This window comes from Equus przewalskii, chromosome 3 (assembly GCF_037783145.1).
Source record: "Equus przewalskii isolate Varuska chromosome 3, EquPr2, whole genome shotgun sequence".
In the NCBI taxonomy this organism is placed as follows: Eukaryota; Metazoa; Chordata; class Mammalia; order Perissodactyla; family Equidae; genus Equus; species Equus przewalskii.
In genome coordinates, this window is record NC_091833.1 from 94,213,080 (window position 1) to 94,226,523 (window position 13,444).

Sequence of the window (13,444 nt, forward strand, 5' to 3'; positions counted from 1 at the left end):
TAATTTATTTTGTATTTTAAATACTCATGTATTACAAATGATGTTGGTATTAATACACTAGAATTTTGCAGTCACTATCCTAAGAGCTAACATTACTATATTTTGCTTCCATTCCAGACATATTATTAATTGAAAGTCTTTATAGGTAATCCAATGTCAGTTAATAAATGGAATCAAAATAACAAAAAAAGCACATATTAAAAAAAGAATTATGTGTGAAAAACAATTCATGGAATCTAAATTTTTAGCAGCAGTAAAAAGAACATAGGCATTGGAATGGGATAGTCTGGAGGTGTCCTCTCAACCTTGACACTTAGTGTTAGAAATAAGACATCAGGGGCGCCTGCCCCTTAGCTGAGTGGTTAAGTTCACACGCTCCGCTTCAGCGGCCCAAGGTCTGGCCGGTTTTGCTGGTTTGTGATGTGGATTAAGGCTGCCCCAGCTAGAGAAGCCCAAGGTGACCTGGCCTACATGCCAAACTATACGACCCAGTGGACTTTTTTATGGTATGAATTAGGACCACCCCAGGGAGAGAAGCCCAGGGCATCCTCACCTACATGCCGATCTATATGGCCAGATTCGTATCTAAAGTTATATGACCACACAATAACCAGACCCCATCTGCACTGAAATCATTTAATGACTTTTTACATCATCTTTTCTTTTCTCCAGTAAAAATAAGTCACGTACCCATGCCTTATAAAATTAGCCCTAACCCTCAACTCAGGGCAGCAGCAGAAGCTCTGACTGCCCATGGGTCCTGTCCCCATGCAGCAGCAGCAGAAGCTCTGACTGCCCATGGGTCCTGTCCCCATGCAGCAGCAGCAGAAGCTCTGACTGCCCATGGGTCCTGTCCCCATGCAGCAGCAGCAGGAGCTCTGACTGCCTGTGGGTCCTGTCCCCACGCACCAGCTCTGCCTGCCCATGGGGCCTGTCCCCATGCCAGCGAGGGCAGCAGCAGCTGCTCTGCCTGCCCATGGGCCCTGTCCCCATGCCAGCGGGGGCAGCAGAAGCGGCAGCAGCAGGAGCTCTGCCTGCCCATGGGTCCTGTCCCCATGCTATTCCACACTATTCTCTAAGTAAAAGAGCACTACTGCCAGATCTTGAGAGTCTAAGAAATCTTTCTTTCGACTCCTCGGCTCACCGACCCCGCATCATTTCAGATCCTGGGCACGGACATGGCACTGTTCATCAAGCCATGCTGAGGCGGCATCACACATGCCACAACTAGAAGCACCCATAACTAAAAATACACAACTATGTACCGGGGGGCCTTGGGGAGAAAAAGGAAAAATAAAATCTTTAAAAATAAATAAATAAATAAGACGACAGGCCCAAAATGAAACCACTTAGGCTAAGCTTCACCTCACCAAACCGAGACTTAACTTTATCACAGTTTCAGTTCTCCCAGAAATTGAATCTTAAACCAGTCAATCAGGAATCACCTGGTCAACACCAGTTAGGTAATCTGCCTGATAAACCCCTGTCATCCCCTAAAGGAAAGTCACTTTGCAATAACCAACTGGCTTTTTCACGTAGTGTAACTTCCTTGTTCCTGTTCCCTTCTGCTTGTCAAGTCTCGTACAGCTCCTCAGAGCTCCTTTCTTTCTGCTCGATTGGATGCTGCTCAATTGGAACTGATTTTTGCTCAAATAAACTCTTAATGTTTTTAATATGCCTCAGTTTATCTTTCAATGATAGCAACCTTGGGCAAAGACTTAATCTCTCTTAGATTTGGGTCCCTCACTTTTTAAATGGAGGTAATACTTCCCATTACAAATTTGATCTAAAAACATAATGAGAGAAAGTATTAAATATTTTAAGGCTCTCATGATTGTAGTTATTAACACTATCTGTGGGGAGAAACATTCATCAATGCCATACTGCTAGAATTATTTGCTTATAATTTTGATTGTCTAAAATCTTCAATTGTCTAAGATTTTAATATATTATGATGACAATTATATTTCATAATATTATCTCAAGAACTGGTAATTATTGGTTGCAGGGTTTGGCAAGGTAAGATTCAGTGTTGTGGTTTTTTTGAGTAGTACATTTAAAACATGCAAATGCTCCTTGGGATTTCAATGTTTTTATTTTTTTCTAAATCTACCAGTCATTTATTTTCCAAAGGAGTGCTTTACTTGATGTCATATTAGAAAATCTGAATGAAGTAAAATTCTTCTTATAAAAGACTAACATAGAATGAGAGGAAGTATAATCATAATGGAGGAAAACATAATAATATATCCCTACATACCTCAAAATGTATATTGCTGTACATTTCTCTTAATGATTCACATCTATCATTGATGGAGCTCTTATTATAAGTCAGATACTATACTAGGTACTTTATGTAGATTTCTTATTTAATCACCACAAAATCCAGGTAGTAATTATTTTCCTTAATTTGTTGATAAATAACAAGCTTTAAGCAAATCACTTTCTCAAAGACAAAAGCTGAAAGTGGGGGGTCAAAGATTGACTATGTGTTTCCAAATCAATTACACTAAACAATCTGTCAAGCTAATAAGTGTAGATATTTATTTGATGCCTTATCTATGACAGGATAAAAATAAATCAGTATAGTTTTCCAAATCTTTGGCAACATGAATAGGAGAACAGCTGTATAAGTTGAACCTCAGACTTATTTGCTGGTGATTCATTGGCGAGAGGCTAACGTAAGGCAGGTTCAGAGCGTAAACACCAGTGGTCTGTCCGGAGTAGCACAACTCAAGATTTTGTTGCAGCCCCACAAAGACCAGTTCTGTAGAGTTAAACTCACTTTACAGATTCCATGTGTTACAAACCTATCTGCAAAGGGCTGCCAGAGATATTGCCATTGAAGCTCTTCAAGTGTGTAGGGTAAGTTTTTATCATTCCTATATCCTAGAAAATGCCTAGTTACCATTTGTATTACTCTCCTAGGGCTGCCATAACAGAATACCACAGACTGGGTGGCTTAAAGAACAGAAATTTTTTTTCTCACAGTTCTGGAGGCTGGAAGTCCAAGATCAAGGTACCAACAGGATTGGTTTCCGGTGAGGACTCTCTTCCTGGCTTGCAGATGGCTACCTTGGCACATGGTCTTCCCTCTGCGCACAGGGACAATGATAGAAATCTCTCCTGTCTCTTTTTCTTAAAAGGACAGTGATCCTATCACATTGGGGGCCCACCCTTATGACCTCGTTTAACGTTAATTACATCCTAAAAGTTTCTATCTCCAAATACAGTCACAGAGGGAATTAGAGCTTCAACGTATGAATTTGGGTGGTGGGGAACACATTTCAGTCCATAATAGCATTGACTTGTAACCTCCCATTTTCCGTGTAGCATTTCTTCATTCCTGTTGTTTCAGTCTTTAGAAAGAGGAGAGTAACAATCCCACTGGAAAGAACTGACTTATTAACAAAGGTTGATGGCTTAAGTATGGATGAGAGCACAGGGAGGAGTGAATGATCATTGCAATTGCTCAAATGGGTTTTTGGTATACATGAAAATGTTCTTGAATAGAAATACATGCCAAACGAGAAAGATGAACAGTAATCTTGGCTTTTGATATGGCATTTAGAGGTTATCCATTGAAAAAGAAAAACAGTTATTACAATGTCAAAATATGCAGAGAACATCTAAGTTGATGTGTTCTGCTGACAATAAAATAAACTTACATTCCCTTTAACTATTCAGCGACAGAGGTAACTAATCCTTCATTCAGTAGCTCATTATGCTTTGTCATGAAATAGATAATACAATTTCCACAAATCTCTTTTGATTTCATGTCAAACAAATTCTCTCAAAGTCATTTAATAAACAAATAGAGAAAGCAAAGCTGAAACCTCAAACAATTTGTGTAATCGATTACTTTGAGCCATCAATTACTCTAGTCTCAAAACAGATGTAAATTCTGCCCTAATTGAGGAAATTTTCCAAATTGATGTCGAGATAAATGGCATATTAAGAAATAAATTAAGACAGCTGGCTTCTTTAATATTTAAAATAAAAATTAAGAGTATGTTAGATTATTCCTCATATTGAGAATCAACAAGCAATTAAATTAATTAAAACTGCCATTGCTTGCAAAGATGGTGGCTCTCTAGCTCCCTATATATTTTTGTTTTCAGAAAAAAGTTCTAATAATACAGTCGATAATGCAAGTATATAAGCCCCCTTCTGAATCCTCAATTTTACTTTATGATATTTGTTACTTCTCCTGCCTTCTATGTCCTTTCACGCGCAGCTAATTTCTAGAGGGTAAAATCGCATATTTCTCCCAGATCGATCTTAAGGGTGCCTCTTCTGTGAAGACTGTCTGAAGCCTCCAATGCTCAGTGATTTGGCAGCCCTGCTTTTCCTCTGTTTTAGGAAATTATTGCACTCTTTTACTTCTGTGTCTATCTACCATAGCACCCTGTAGTCAAAACAATTCATATCAAATTTGTCTTATTTGTCTCTTGCCTAAAATAACCTCTGGTCTGAGGTAAGCATTTAATAAATGTTTGTCAAAGCACAACCCACCAAGTATAGGCTTTTTATGAGAGAGAACTGCATTTGAATTCCAGCCTATGCCACTTACTGAATTTGTTATCCTGAGCAAATTACTTAGTCTCAAAGTTTTAGATTACCTGTTTGAATAGGAGAAGTCATGTTCCTTACATATTGTGCTATTGTTTGATTTAAATCAGATTATGGAAAGATAATGAGATAGTAGGAGAAAGAAAGAGGGAGGGAAGGAGAGAGAGAGAAAGAATGATGAGAATGAGGACAAGCTTAACATAATAATGACACATAGGCTCTTTCTATTACCATTATTATTTCTGTGAAAAGACAAGTTACATGACTTACTATCCAATTGCTATTCTCTATTGCTCCAATGAGAAACAGAAACATTAATAGATATGTTAGTTGTGACTACCTAGCTAAGTCTATCTCTCACCATGTTTGCTTATATTTATGTTATTATAGACCTTATGTCTCAGAAGCAAAAGATAAAAATCAAATAAAACTACGCTTTTCATTAACTTCATTTGACACAATTGAATATAAAAATTCCTTTCTATGAAGACTTTTGCAAATAAACTAATTCATAAGATTGTGAAGCTTTCCAAATATTTTATAAACATGTATGTGACTGATGTTACCATGTGTGACCCCTTGGATTAGAATAGAGCTCCCTCTACTATGCCTGTCTCATTAGTTATCACAATTGTAATTAATACATGGTGTGTTTGTCTGTTCAATGTCTACTTTCCCAACAAACTGTAAGTTCTGTAATGTCAGAAATATCTATCTTCTTCATTAAAGTTCCCTTGATACCTCTCAGAGTTCCAGAGACACAGTTGTTCAAAAAATGTTTTAAGAATGAGTAAAGAGGAGAGAATAAAACTTGAAGTATTTATAAACAACGTTTAGAATATTATAAAGTCTTTTCAGAAATATTATTTCATTTGCCATAGCACTTCTCAGCATAAAATGAAAAATTCTGCCCAATCTTATATTCAGACCAAAGGATTTACTATAGCAAGGAAAAAAATCAAAATCTCTATAGTAGTAAGAAGGAAGAAAATATATATATATATATATAGTGGAAGGAAATGATTTTTAAATTTTGATAAAGGATGAGGTAAAGACAAGAAAAATAAGGAACCAACTGATCAGCCAAAAAGTCATTCTTACATAATGTAAGGGTAGAGTTAGAAATGGTAGAAGCAGATGGATGATGAGCTAATTGTGAGAAGAGTCAACGATGTAAGTGGCATCTGAACCCAACCACCATAATAGTTAGACAATTGGCAAGAGCTAGAATGATGAGCAGCAGCTGTGGTAACAAAAAAAAATTGATTTCAGTTCATTGTAACAATCAGAGTTATTCAAAGATGAAATGAGCTTTCTCATGAGGAAATGAGCTTTCCTTCACTAAAGGTGTCACATAGGTTGAGCGTCTATTGACAAGAGCTTTTTTGAGAGAACTCAAGCATTAGGTTCCTTTTAGTCAGGAACTTCTTTCTAAAGTCTTCTTTTCATTCTTGAGAGAGCAGAAGTGTTCTTTCTCAGGAAACTTCTAAATATACAGTTGAGTAATGAAAAAATATTGATGGTTTGTCTGACTATTCATTCGTGTTAATTAAAGACAATAGAAGTAGCAGCAGATTCTAGAGATGGAAAGAGTAAAGTGATTTTAATGCCTATCCTAATGGTGTGCCACTCAGTGAAAAGAAACCAGAATAATGTAAACACATCATTAATTTATTAGTGACGTATTATAGGTAATTATCTAGAAAGAACTGCATTTTGCTGTTTTTTATTACGTTGTTTATTTTAGGAATTTTCATTTCATAAATATTAAAAATCAGTTCTGATTATTGTTTTTAAGAAGTCTTATCATTACATTTATGATTTAACATACAAAGTTCAATTACTGAGCTGTTAGCTCAAGCTTTATCAAAAATGGAGCAACTAAAAAAATTTTAGTCACAAGGAAGTTAGAAAAAAATAAATGTCTGCTAAAATTTTAAACTGTGGTAGATTTATTTTATCATGAAAACTTTCCAGACAACTGTAAGTAATATGTAAGATAATGGGATCTAACAAGATAAAATTTTATTAGTATGCTACCCAAAATTCAGCATACCCATTAATCTGTAGCTAGATGGAGTTGAGTATCACTGGAATATAAATAGACATTTTGGAAGATTTGGTTTTTCTGTTTTTCATTTAGTCAAGCTTTAAATATCCTTTTAATTGAGCGTGTGTGTGTGTTTTACTGGTACTTCATCAATTACAGAGATTTAGTTCTCTTACTTTCCTCAGAAGAGCGCTGAAGTTTGTTTCAGGAGGCTGCTCAGCTACTGGCTAGTCATCTGGAACTTGTGTAGGCTTGCTTTTATTTTTTGTTAAAGCAGATTTGTGGGAAGCCCAATGTATTTATCAGTCCTCTAATTTGGCAGGACTCAGAGTGCAAACTCTATTTTCCCGGTGATCAGGTTTGCTTTTAGATTCTTCTCGGAGAGGTCTAGAGTAGGCCTTATTTTAGAGCATGGACATTCCTCCTAAAGTTTGGTGTATCCGGTGTGCCAACTGGATTTGTTGGTACCAATGAGCTCCCTCCATCCTGATGGGGCCAGAATTCTAATAGCTTTAGGAACTGCTTAATCTTCAATACATGTGTTCTATTCTTACCTCTATAAGAACTGCTTTCTGGTAAATCTCATATTGTCTTGCCTTGATTCTATGCAGCTCAGTCCTTATCCAAGTTCTTGCAGAAGACCCCCAACCAGAGTTCAGTATTGACCTGCTTCCTCCTCTCCATGCTACGCTCCAGAGATTGTATCAGCAGCCCCAATCTCTAAGCTCTCTTTCTTCTTAGCAAGACCTCTGTGGGATACCTCCCCTGTCACAGCCCAGAGATTATCCACAGATAGCGATCTGGGGCTAATACAGAGCCCATAATACCAATTGCCCTTACCACTAATGCCTGAAAACATGCGCCTCATACATTCTGTTCAACAGTTTTTAATGGCAGGGGGACTAGTAGAGAACCAGTTATACTTCACTACTAGTAATTTTTAACACCATATTTTAGGACCATTTTCTAGACTCAAAGAACTGATGAAACCAAAGTGCATTCAACACAGCTTCATTTGAACTTATGTAGATACATTTAACGTACCTCACAATTTAAGTCAGTCCCTTTCTTCAAGGTCGATTTACAAGATTCATTTAAATTTTTGAAATCCAAATATACCAAACAGGAGCCCTCATAAGGCTGAACCGTACTGTATTCCTGATATCTTTTTGTCACATTCGATTTCTGAAAAGTAACACCTAATCTATTTTCTTCAAAATAATCACATATTTACATTTCAACTGGTATTTGTTGTTAGTGAAATAATTAAATGATAATTATATTTGAGCATTAAATTTAATTGAACTGTAATTAGTTCTGTTTAATACAGCCATGCAATTCAACATAATTACTTTGCCCCAAGAGTTTTCTGTCTCCACTCAAACTACTTACAAATAGACAAAAGAAGGATATGACTCATATCTGTCATCATGGGGAAGGGTTAGCCCAAGTGGCAAGTTCCAAAAAGGGGGTTACGTGGGGTAGTGATAGTTACTTTCTAATTACACATGGGGGCAGCAGAGTCCTGGTGGGTAATTTTCCAAGAAGTATACCAGGTAACCACTTCAATGTCTCTGAGTATTTGAATACACGCAGAAGTCATATTTGGTCAGGACAGTAAACTCCAAAAGAGCAGCTGATTCCAAAGGGTTGAAACGATGAAGGATATACCAGATGATTATAGTCATCATATTCTCAAATAAAAATGATATATTGTGCAAAATCTTGCTCATCCCGTCTGTGCCTTTCTGGTCACCCAGGGGAGCATCCCCTTAATGTGGAAGGGATGGTGTTTGAGCCACAACATGGACCAGTCCATATCGTTTATTCATGTACTTGTTTAGAAAATATTTTTGATGACCCACTCTGTTCTAGACAGAGCAATTCCTGGGGAAGTGGTTCAATGAGGCATATCTATGCTGGAAGGTAGCATAGCTCACACAAGGGCATAGACTGAAGGCAAGATCCTGTGGAGCTGGGAAAGTCAGAGTAGATCTCAGATAAAATGGTACTAGAACCCTAGACAAAATATTTCCGAAACACATTGGGAAACCACAATTCCTTAAACTGTTCATATGTTAAGATTGTGGGGATCAGAAGTAAATTGATTGTTCTTTTCCCTACAGACAGTTTATAAAAGGAGAGAGAGTTTTGTCAAAATATCATAATTTTTTGCTAGAGTTTTGTTTATTTGGAATTATAAAACATATTACAACAAAAGAGAGTTCAACTTTCAGAACAACTGGGTCCTTGGCGTCAAAGGGTGAATGCATGATGGGAAAAAGAGCAAGACAGTGACAGAGCAAGAAAGAGAACAATATATATACTTTTAACTTTTAACTTTGTAGAGTAAATCATGTCCAATTGACTTGTGGCACTCTCTGAAATTCAAAATAATCAATCATTGAAAAAGATATATGTTATACCCACTCAATTTAGATGAACTACATACATTCTCATACTGCCATTTCTGAAAATAATGGTAATATAATTAACTAATTGATAAACTAATTAATTTAGTAAATAAATAGATAGTAAGTTTTCCATAAAAGAAGTTTTAGGCATAATATGAGACTTACATGATATTTCTAAAATTTATCAGATTAGATGCACAAGAAGTGAACGTCTTGGGCAACCAAGTTTAGTCCTCTGAAGTCAGCATCTTGATGGGATATTCAGCAAACTGTCAAGAAAAACTTATAGACAACTTTTGAACACTAAAGGATGTTTTACTTGCAATAGTAAAACCTAGTGCAAAGAAATTCTTCTTTAAATAACTGTAAACTCCCAAAGTAGAGAGAGAATGTATGTATATCTATGAATTATTATATAACAGTCAAAATTCTGATCCAATAAATTTGGGGTCACTTTTACAAAAAATATTAAAAAAAGTTCACAGTCTGATAACTTGAAAGATAGAAGGAAAGAGAAAGGAAGGAAGAAAAGAAGGAAAGAAGGAAGGAAACAGGGAGGTGAGAAAAAAATAAATGAAAATAAAACAAATAAATAAGCAAAAAATAAATAGGAGCATAGCTTATCTCAGGATTTAAAGCTTTCAGAAAAGCCCTTTTATTATTTGAAATGCAAGGCCTTTAGAAATGCAGATGGTCTGGGATCAAGGATACTTGACATGTTCCAGGTCCTATGAGGCTAAGACAAATTCAGCGACCAAATAAAACACCAATTTCACTTTTTCAGTTTTAATTTGAGAATTTGTTTTTCCATCAAAAGAAAGAGAGATGTGTGTAAGCTCGACATGAAATACCAGTGTCAGCAATCAAGTCTGTTTCCTTCTTTAAAATTAGGATGACAGTGTTAGAAATAATATTTATACCAGTTGAACAGAATAAAACCTTTATGTTTATATTTACTAAATTTTGCGGGGAATTATATATCATCATTTGTTAATCAGTATAAAGTAATATTGTTAAAAATTAAGCCTACTTGTTGTATGGGTAAGTCCAAGCTCATTAAATTGCATATATTAAATATGTGCAGTTTTTAATATCTCAATTATACCTCAATAAAGTCGTTAAAAAAAAAAGCTTAGTTGTTTCAGTAAAAACATTATACTTTTGTTTGAAAGAAATCACTGAGCAGGAAAGCATACAAATTTTCCTTGTCAGTTTAACCTGGCTCAAAGGAAAAACAAAGTCATTTGGAGCGCAAGGCCATAACCAAAGCTTGCAACAGGTTACTACTGAGGCAGGCAAAAATCTTCAGAAGAAATAAATGCCTCCCTCAGTGTTGATGCTATAAATTCTGAAAAAGTAGGTGATGTGTCATCAAACAGGGCAATGAAAGTCAAATCTGGTTTGTGAGTTTGCCCACTTCATGCTCTTGGGAAGTTACAGGATTTACATCTCATATGAAATCCAATAACATTTCAGAAGCATTTTTGTACCTTTCTAGGTGAGAAAAATTATTTTAAATACTCAAGGACAAACAGCTGTGATCATTTTGTAGGATCATTAACTTTGTCTTCCTATAGTATTAAATGTACTTTAGTTTTTCTTTAATGCATCCTTAATGCTACTACCAAGGAAAGAAATTTGATGATAAATAAGCTCTAGGCTAAGAATTTGACAGTATCATTTAATGTTTTGCTTGAATTGAAGCACTCCTAACTATTCACATAGTAAATCTTTATCCTCTACGAAACAGCTCAAGTTTAATCCTTATTCCATTTTCTCTGGATTTTAAAGCATTCCATGAATGCCTGGCTAGATTTTGCATATTTGTTTTGGGGTTATAATAATTTGAAACAAACCATTTATTTTCTATTTTATTTCCTATATTTGTATATTTGTCAGTATTAATAATCGCACACAAATACACACAAGCAGAAAAAGATGCATTGAAAAGAGAGTTGAATGTAATATATATGTTACAATTATGCACGATATATGGTCAAACTTACAGATATTACACATACATAAGCGGAAACAGATAAATTGGAAACAGTAAAATATGTAATATTATATACATGTGGTTCATATATATATATGAACACACCGATACATGTATTACCACATATATAATTATATTATACACCTAGTATTTATTTATATGTATTATATTACAATTGTATATTATATGTATTTTATGTTCAGCTCTGTTACCAATTGTTTGTTAATTTTACATCAAATTAGAAATGAAATAAATCATAGATTTTATATTTTCTTATTAACGGTACCCTATATATATACACTTAATCTGAAAGTTAACATGTTCCATTCGGAAAACAATATATGCTAGATTGTATATTTGCCACCTATCTACAGTAGAGATAGAAGTAATAAAAGTAAGAATTAATGTCCTGAATGATTACAATACATGTGCGGGGATCATATTTTTTGTTTCTTTTAAAATTTGAACTTGTCCTCAGTTTTATTTTTGTTTTAAGATTGGCTTTCTTTCAAGTCCCTCCTCCAGCGTCTTGCAATATACTGTATCAGAAATAGAACATGGCAAATATCGCATCATTAGTTGTACACCTGAAACTAATATAATATTATGTCAATTATATATCAATAAGAAAAGAAATGGAACATCAAATTATTTTTTACAAATGACCTTCGCTATTATCACAGTTATGTCTGAATTTAGGCAACATTGGCATATACCATTTTTGTGTACTTCCCCAGTATTAACATGTGCACCTAACAACAGATAAAGCATCACTAAGTGAATTGTATTCCCAGGTGTGATAGGTAGACTCTTGGTTCCTCTACAATGCCTGCAGCCTAATCTCTGAAACCTGTGAGTACATTTTATTAACCAGCAAAGAATTGAGGTAGCAGATGGAATATAGGTGGCTCATCAGCTATCTTGAGATAGGGAGAGCTTCCTGGTTATCCAGGCGGGCCCCATGCAATCATAAGCGTCCTTATAAGTAAACGAGCGAGCAAGTAGTCACTGAGGCCGCCTCCAGAAGCTAAGAAAGGCAAGAAGATGGAGTCTCCCCTAGGGCCTCCAGAAAGGAGCGTGGCTCTGCTAGTCATGCTCTTTTTGGATTTCTGACCTCCACAACTGTAAGATAATATATTTATATTTTTTTAATTCACTAAAATTGTGGTAATTTGATACAGCCGGAATAGGTAACTAATACAGCAGGCATTACTCTATCGTGCTGCCTCAAAATTTTCTCCTGCTCGGGAGAAAAAGAACTGGGAAATCATAAACCTCATGGAAGAGTGGGAGTTTTCAACTTATGTTTATGTGAAAAATGTGTAGCAAGACATTAAATGATAAGTGGTGACACTATTAAAATTTTACTGGATCAGAAGTTTGCTTCAGACTTCTGTTGGAAAAATGACTTAATTTCTTTCACAATATATAACAGTAAAGTGAATGATGAATTAATCTGTTTTATTTAAAATATATCACAAAGGGAACCATGTGTCATGTTCACATTTTTTATTTTAGCTCTTTAGGTTAACAGACCATCTTTACCAATTTATATTTCTTGCGTGGGGGTGTTCTCAAGTTGTAGGAATTATTTCTATGGATTTCGTTTCTTGGCTTCCAGGTGTGATTTCCTTGCCCGTCTTCTAATGATGGGAAAGACTGGAATGGAGTGGGGCTAGGATATGTCAAATACAGAGGTTCTATTTAGCGTTTGCCATCACAGTACATAGTAGTGCAAATAAATAATAATAAACACTTGATTGTAGGATTGAAATTTGTTTAATTTTCTTGGAGTTATGTAAATATGATAGTTTTTTTAATATTTCATGTTTTTAATATCATTTAATGTTTGGTGTGTCTCACTGGTAACCTGGTGATCCAGTAAATTTGGCAGGTGTTGGGTGGGGGAGCTTTTTTCAATAGGAAGCTGTTTACTGAAGTACAGTATGAATACAGGTAAGTGTACACCTCTTAAGAGTACATCCTGATGAACTGTCAAACTGAAAACACCTGTGTGACCAGCACCGCTCAAGATACAGAACCTTACTAGCATCCCAGGAGCCCTCGCCTTCTCCCTTCTGGTCTTTATCCCAATGAGATGTAATCACTTTCCTGACTTCTAAAACCATAGACTGATGTTGCCTGTTTCTGAGCTTATAGTAATGAAAACATACTTTGTCTGGCTTCTTTTGCTTAATCTTGTTTTTATGAGATTTATCCAAGAAGTTGCTTGTAGTTGTGATTCACTCATTTGCATTGCTCTGTAGAATTTGTACCGTATGCCAACAGGAAACTTCATTCCCTTTTTCCATTGTTGACGAACATTGTGTAGTCCTCAGTTTTCAGCTCTTACAAATTGTGTTATAAATACTCTAATACAGAACCTTTAGTGAATATCTGTACTCATATTTC